Here is a 6461-nt window from a genome sequence, read left to right on the forward strand (position 1 = left end):
CCCTTAACCAATGGTTTGTGCTCGTTAAATGGAGAGCTAGTTTGCATCTCCCTCTACAAGGATCGAATCAACCTTTTTGGGAGTGGACTAGCTGGCTGGGTGGCCTAGATTGATTATCACTCTCGCTAGATGGGCTCGAATTTGATTGGATTATTAGATATTGTGGTTACTTGGGTTGGGAGCCAAACTTTTGTTTCTTGGGTTTGGATTTGTGGTGCATTTCTCTCTGGTAGAATTAATTACTCTTTATACCTGTCGGGCTTACGGGGTCTATTTGAGTGTCGTTTTAACATGTGCATGAGTTTACATTATAGCCTTGTAGGGTTCCAGTTAGGTTAAGCCTAGATGTACTTAGATTAACTTTTAATATAGTCGTATGCTTTCTTTCATATATGTTTTGACCTTTGATGTGTTACTATAGGTTCTGTTCTTTCTCGGGCGACTTGGGATTAGGATTATTCAAGTAGGATATTTCATGTGATCTTAGTGAGGGGACGTTAATCCACAATGGCTTAGTATTGATTGATCTCATATTGACATCTTTTTTGGAGTCAACACCACTCGAGACACTCTTTCTACTTGGATGGTTTTGAAGTGGTCTGCTTAGATTGGAGGCTTTCATATTTTGAGACCCTTCGTATAGCGATACTCCCCCAAGTCAGTCTTGCTAGTTAGGCTGGGAGTGGACTAGTTGGCTGGGCGGCCTAGATTGATTATCACTCTTGCTAGCGGGGCTGTAAGTTGACTGGATTACTAGATATTGTGGTTACTTGGGTTGGGAGCCTGAATTTTTTTTCTTGGGTTTGGATTTGTGGTGCCATTCTCTCTTGTAGACTAGTTACTTTTTATACCTATCGGGCTTACATGGTCTTTTTTATTTTCATTTAAACATGTGGATGAGTGTATGTTCTAGGCTTATAGGTGTCAATTAGGTTTAGTTTAGGTGTACATAGATTTAGTTTCAGTATGCTCGTATGCTTTCTTTCATATCCGTTTTGACCTCTTTCTGTTTCTTGATTCTATCTTTTTAGACTGTTTTTACCTTTGTTGCTCAGTCGACACGTGATGTATACAAAGTACCCAGTTTTAATACTCATGTTACAATCTTAATATGTTTCGTCTTGCAGGAGCGGTGATTGTTTGTGCAGTGAGAAGAATTAGGGATTTGGAGATGAGTGTGAGCACTTAGAGTCTTGTATCAACTTATCTCATTTTGTACTTATTTAGCCATTATCTTTCCTTTTTGAACAAGCTTTGTTTTTGTCCACTTTTGCGATTTTTACTCTAATTTGTAGACAACTCTGTACTTCAGATTTATAGGTTATGGGAAGGACCTTTTGTATATTGTTTTTTGTTTGCTCCCTCTTTTGTTTTGTTTGGATGTTTAGTTTGATTTCTATTTAGTTGTACCCTTACACTTATTGCTTGCTATTCTAGGTTACACATTAGTTTCCCTACTTGAGGGTTATAGTATATGCCCTCATGACTCGAGGGATCGGATCATGAAAAGTTGGTATCAGAGCCCTAGATTTTTCTGTCTCACTTGTACAGAGCTAATACATATTAGAGATTTTTGTATCGTTGTGGAGACATTTGTATCCTATCTTTAGAAGGCTATAGTGTGTCTTCAAGAATTTATCTTCTTTTGTATCGCTTTCATGCAGTGTGTATGTAGTTGGTTTCTTGAAATCTCACTTGTTTCATTCTTTTCAGAGGATGGCTCATACACGCCATGTGACAGCTCGAGGAATGAGTCGACCTCTACTGCCGGACAGGAGTGCAGAACTAGCCCTAAAGAGAGAGAGGTCTTGAGCCATCAACTGACCCTCTAGTAGTTTAACTTCTAGTAAAATCAGAGGGGTCAGGGCCATCTCAGTGTCACCTGGACCCTCTAGGACTTCGTACCTTCAGTCAGCCATTGTACAACTTTTGATTGCTCTTGGGGCATGCAACAGGCTAAAGCTGCAGCACAACTAGCACCATAGGATTAGCCTACAATAGAGGCACCTCAGGCCCAGGTACCACCTAGAGGTGCCCAACCCGTGAATGTGGCTGAAGTCATACCTTTAAAGAAGAAGATTCATGAAGTGTTTCTCATAGTCTAACCTCTAAGGTTTTTTTGGGCTGTTAGTGGGGATACCCACAAGTTTCTTACAACGTGCCATTAGCAACATCATATTCTAGGTCTAATGGAGTCGAGAGGAGTCAAATTCACGGCGTATATGTTACATGGGTCAGCTAGTAAGTCGTGGCGTACCTTCATTTATATCAGTTTTGTTAGGTCTCCTCTTTTCACATGGACCAAGTATTTTGAGTTTTTTTTAGCATGGCTAATCCCTCACAACTTCAATGAGCACATCGAGATCAGTTCTACAAGTTAGTGCAATGCTCCCATGAGGGTGTCAAAGTATGAGGCGAGGTTCAACAAGTTATTCGGCCACACTACTGTGATTCTACCTACTAACAAGAAAATAGTTTAATGCTTTGTCAGTGGGTTATGGCTTCAGTGGATAGAGACTTAGTCTATAGTTTCTATGGGTCATTTATTTCTGGATGTTGTTGATCACAGCCACACTATTGAGTAGCTTAGTCATGAACCCCAAGGTGGCAATGAAGTAAGGTCTACAATGATGCCAAAATCTTGAAGTTGTTGCTTGATTCAAAGAAGTTGGGCATAACACGAGGCAACAACAACATATTGTACTTCAGCCATAGACAAGGTGACTGAGTTATGTTACCTAGCTGCTCATAATACTAAGCATGGCCCTAAGAAGTCAGCCATTTAAGATGTGCTTTTTCTACCTACTAAGTAGACTACGTAGTCTGCAAATGCAAATCCGACAAGATCAAATGAATAATTTGTAGGATACTAGAGAACCAAGGTCAACGTTCATTTAAGATATCACAAAATCCTTTTGATAGCCTTGAGATGGGATTTCTTTGGACATGATTGGAAGCATGCACATAGTCCAACACTAAATACAATGTTAGGTCTGTTAGCCATTACGTACAATAGAGATCCGATCATTTGTATATATTTTGTGTCATGTACCAGGACCAGGTTCATCTTTATCAAACTTCGTTGTTATTGAAATTGGAGTGTTATTCGTCTTTGCTTCATTCATGTTGAACTTCTTTAGTAGTGCCTTATATGTACTTCTACTGATGAGTTGAACAGCCAGATGAGGACTGTTTGATTTGAATACCCAAGAAGAAATTGAGCTCTCCCATCATGCTCATTTAAAATTTGTTGCTATTCAGTTGTGCAAAGACAGCCCCACGTTTTGCATATTTTCCTCCAAAGATAATGTCATCTAGATACACCTGAACTATGAGAATATTGGAGCCCTGATTTCAAAGAACAATATATTGTCAATCTTGACTCTTGAATATCCGTGTGCAAGCAAGAAGTTTCATAGGTGATCGCACCTTGCTCTTGGAGATTGTTTTAATCCATACAGAACTTGTCATGTTTGTACACATAGTTAGAATGGTCAGAAATTTCAAATCCGGGGGGCTGTTTGACAAATTAAAGAAACTTTGACCACCTAAATAAGAACAGGGTTCTTATTGAATTTTCAGAGACAAAAATGCAATACAATAAAATAGAGATTTTATCGTGGAAAACCTCCTTACTCAAGGGAAAAAACAAGGATCTACCCTTGTAGCATTTTAAACCAAATATCCCTAACTTCAAAGAGCAACTTTAGATTACAACTCTATAATAAAAAAGACTTAACTGTAGTAAATCACTTAAATAGCTCACTCTAATTGTTCAACAATTAACTATAATCATATACTCTACTCTCCAAGAAGCCAAACTCACTTTTTGTTACAAAACATCACAAATTCTCTTTCACTCTTAGTACAATTATCTCTAAAAAGTAATTCTAAGATGAACTAATCCAAACTAAGCCTATAGAAAGAAAACCTAGTTGTAGTTCTTCTTTCTTCTGTCGTATACTCTTTAGCCTCTTGCCACTAATTTCTCTCAATTTATTAAGTTCGAAAGCTGTTTTTCTCTTTGTCAAAGATCCTTTTATAAGGACGGATTCAACCCTAATTGAATCCTACAAGGAAAGTAATTCTTTTCTTAATTTTTTTCCCTTTCCGTATAAGGAGTCTTCTTCACTATTTTGCCTTAATTAGGAGTGTTTGTCTTCGACGCGTTATTTCTTCTTTCCCACTCTTTTCTCTTTGTTCTGGTTCAAGCTTGTCAACCTAGTTCACTTTGTCATTGTCAAAACTTTACTCAGAATATTGTCATGTCATCATTGATTTATTTCTCCTCTGAGGACTCAATTTCTCGAGTAACTATCAACATATATAGAGATTAGTTAGAGAACTTGATATTATGACCATGGTTCTTTTTAATGCAATGTTGCAAAATATCAATTATATAGTCAAAAAGGTAAATCAATAGAAATTATTTGCATAAGGGAAATCAAGTCCTATTAATTGCTACTCCTATAAAATAAAAATGCAATGTGGAGACGTGAATAACATCTAAGTTAACATAAAGTTGTCGTCATGATGATGCATGTGAGTTTTTCACGTCTCTCCTTATATTTTATGGATTCAAATATAGTTAAAAATTAAAAAAAGGAAAAAAAAATTAAAACGGATTTAAAGGGAAAATAGGTGTGAAGAATTGAAAGAAGGGAATATATCTTTTTCAAATGTATAGGAAGTAAATTATTATGTCAATGATGATTTTAGCATGCCATCAGAAACCTATTTAGAATAAATAATCAACTAAGAACCATTAATGAAATAATTATCTTGATTGTCTAGAAGTCATTAATTAATTAATTTATATATATTCTTTCTATGTTCTATCCAAAAATAGAAAAAAATTAAATGGTCAACTCCATGGCCACTATATAAGTCGTTTGACATTCCCCCTTTCATAAAAATATACATACATTCAACAACATCAAAACAAAAAAATCAAGATTTTGAAAAGGCAACCAATGTCTATATTGTGTATGTATCCTTTATCGTAATTTCATTTCTTAAGTTTTGTATTTGAAGTTTGATGAATAATTTTGTTCACTAAAATACAGGACTTGTAAACTTTAAGTTTAAATGTCTTATTGCTCTTTTTTATGGTTTAAAATCGCTGCAAATTGTAATTATATAGTATTACATGGGATAATCTTAGTAGCATTGACTACTAAATTTTCACTTTTTTTGGTGAGATCATTCAATTCCTCACCTTAATTGTAATCTCCTCCTTAATTTTTTCCTTTCCCGAACCCTAATTTTCAAAAGAGTAATATATTAATGAATATCATATATTATCACATTAAAAAATAGTGTCATGTGATATAACTTTATTAGTTCAACATTAAAGAAAGAATAAACAAAAAAAAGAAACAGAAATTGCCTATAGCAATTATAGTTACATGTAAACATATTCTCGGTATTGATGTATGATAATTTCCACCCCTTCTTAGTCCTGTGTTGTTTCTCAACAAAAGAGAAGTAGCATGACTTTTTGGGTTTTAAAAGGTCTGAAAGGAAAATGAAGAGTTGTGACTTTTCCGAAAGATGGTGACTTTTGGGAAAGGTTGTGATTATTCTGAAGGATTGTGACTTTTCCAACGGGTTGTGACTTTTCCAGTAAAGCCCAATAAGCAAATGTTTACGCTATTGTTTGTTGTTTATAAATATATGTGTTTGCTCTTATTTTTTAAAACATAATTTCTGAAATTCTCTTTATTCTTCACAAACAAATTCTAGTGTACTTTTTTGCTGTTGAGTGGTTAGCTGATGTTGTGATTTCAGGTAGCAATAGTAATACAATTTGAACAACATGAGGAACCAAGACCAATTCTCTGGCACCTCTGAAAGTCTGCTTATTGAAAACTTACCTCAGAAAAAAACTAAAAATTGAGAGAGAATGTGAACAAATTGATAGGATTAGTAAGCTACCTTATGCTCTTATTGTCCAAATTCTTTATTTATTGTCCATAACAGACACGTTTCAGAACATCTTCTCTCTCTAAAGATTCGCAGTACTTCTGGACTACTATCAACAACATTGTTTATGACACCGAGGAGTATGGACGTTTAGATAGCTCAACAGTGCACAGATAATGTAGTACCTCTCATTAGCACAATGAACGCTTGCCAAAAGATCTTTCTATATGTTTCATTCATTTCATCTAATTCATCACAGTAGAGATCAAGATTTCCATGGTTCAAAAATGACAAGTCCCTCGACTTAATTTTCATATTATTAAAACCCCAGAAATCGTTAAATGTTCAACATATGGAGCAACTATTTCAAAGCAGCATGTATCACCTTTGATTGAATACCAATCCACCCCAGGATGATCATGATAGATCAATTGCAGTCATTATTAATCTTGACACTGCACAAATTAATTTCCTTCACAGATAATGTACTACCTCTCCTTAGCCATTAAAATGTTCAGTCTAAAATTTGTGTTCAG

General features: G+C 35.4%; 1 pseudogene; it reads left to right on the forward strand.

Annotated features, from left to right (window-relative positions):
* Nucleotides 1-17: 17 nt before the first annotated feature.
* LOC125819856 (U6atac minor spliceosomal RNA) lies at nucleotides 18-78 on the forward strand (annotated as a pseudogene).
* The last annotated feature ends 6383 nt before the right edge of the window (nucleotides 79-6461 follow it).

Source organism: Solanum verrucosum, unplaced genomic scaffold (assembly GCF_900185275.1).
Source record: "Solanum verrucosum unplaced genomic scaffold, falcon-dt-bn FXZP01000239.1, whole genome shotgun sequence".
NCBI lineage: Eukaryota > Viridiplantae > Streptophyta > Magnoliopsida > Solanales > Solanaceae > Solanum > Solanum verrucosum.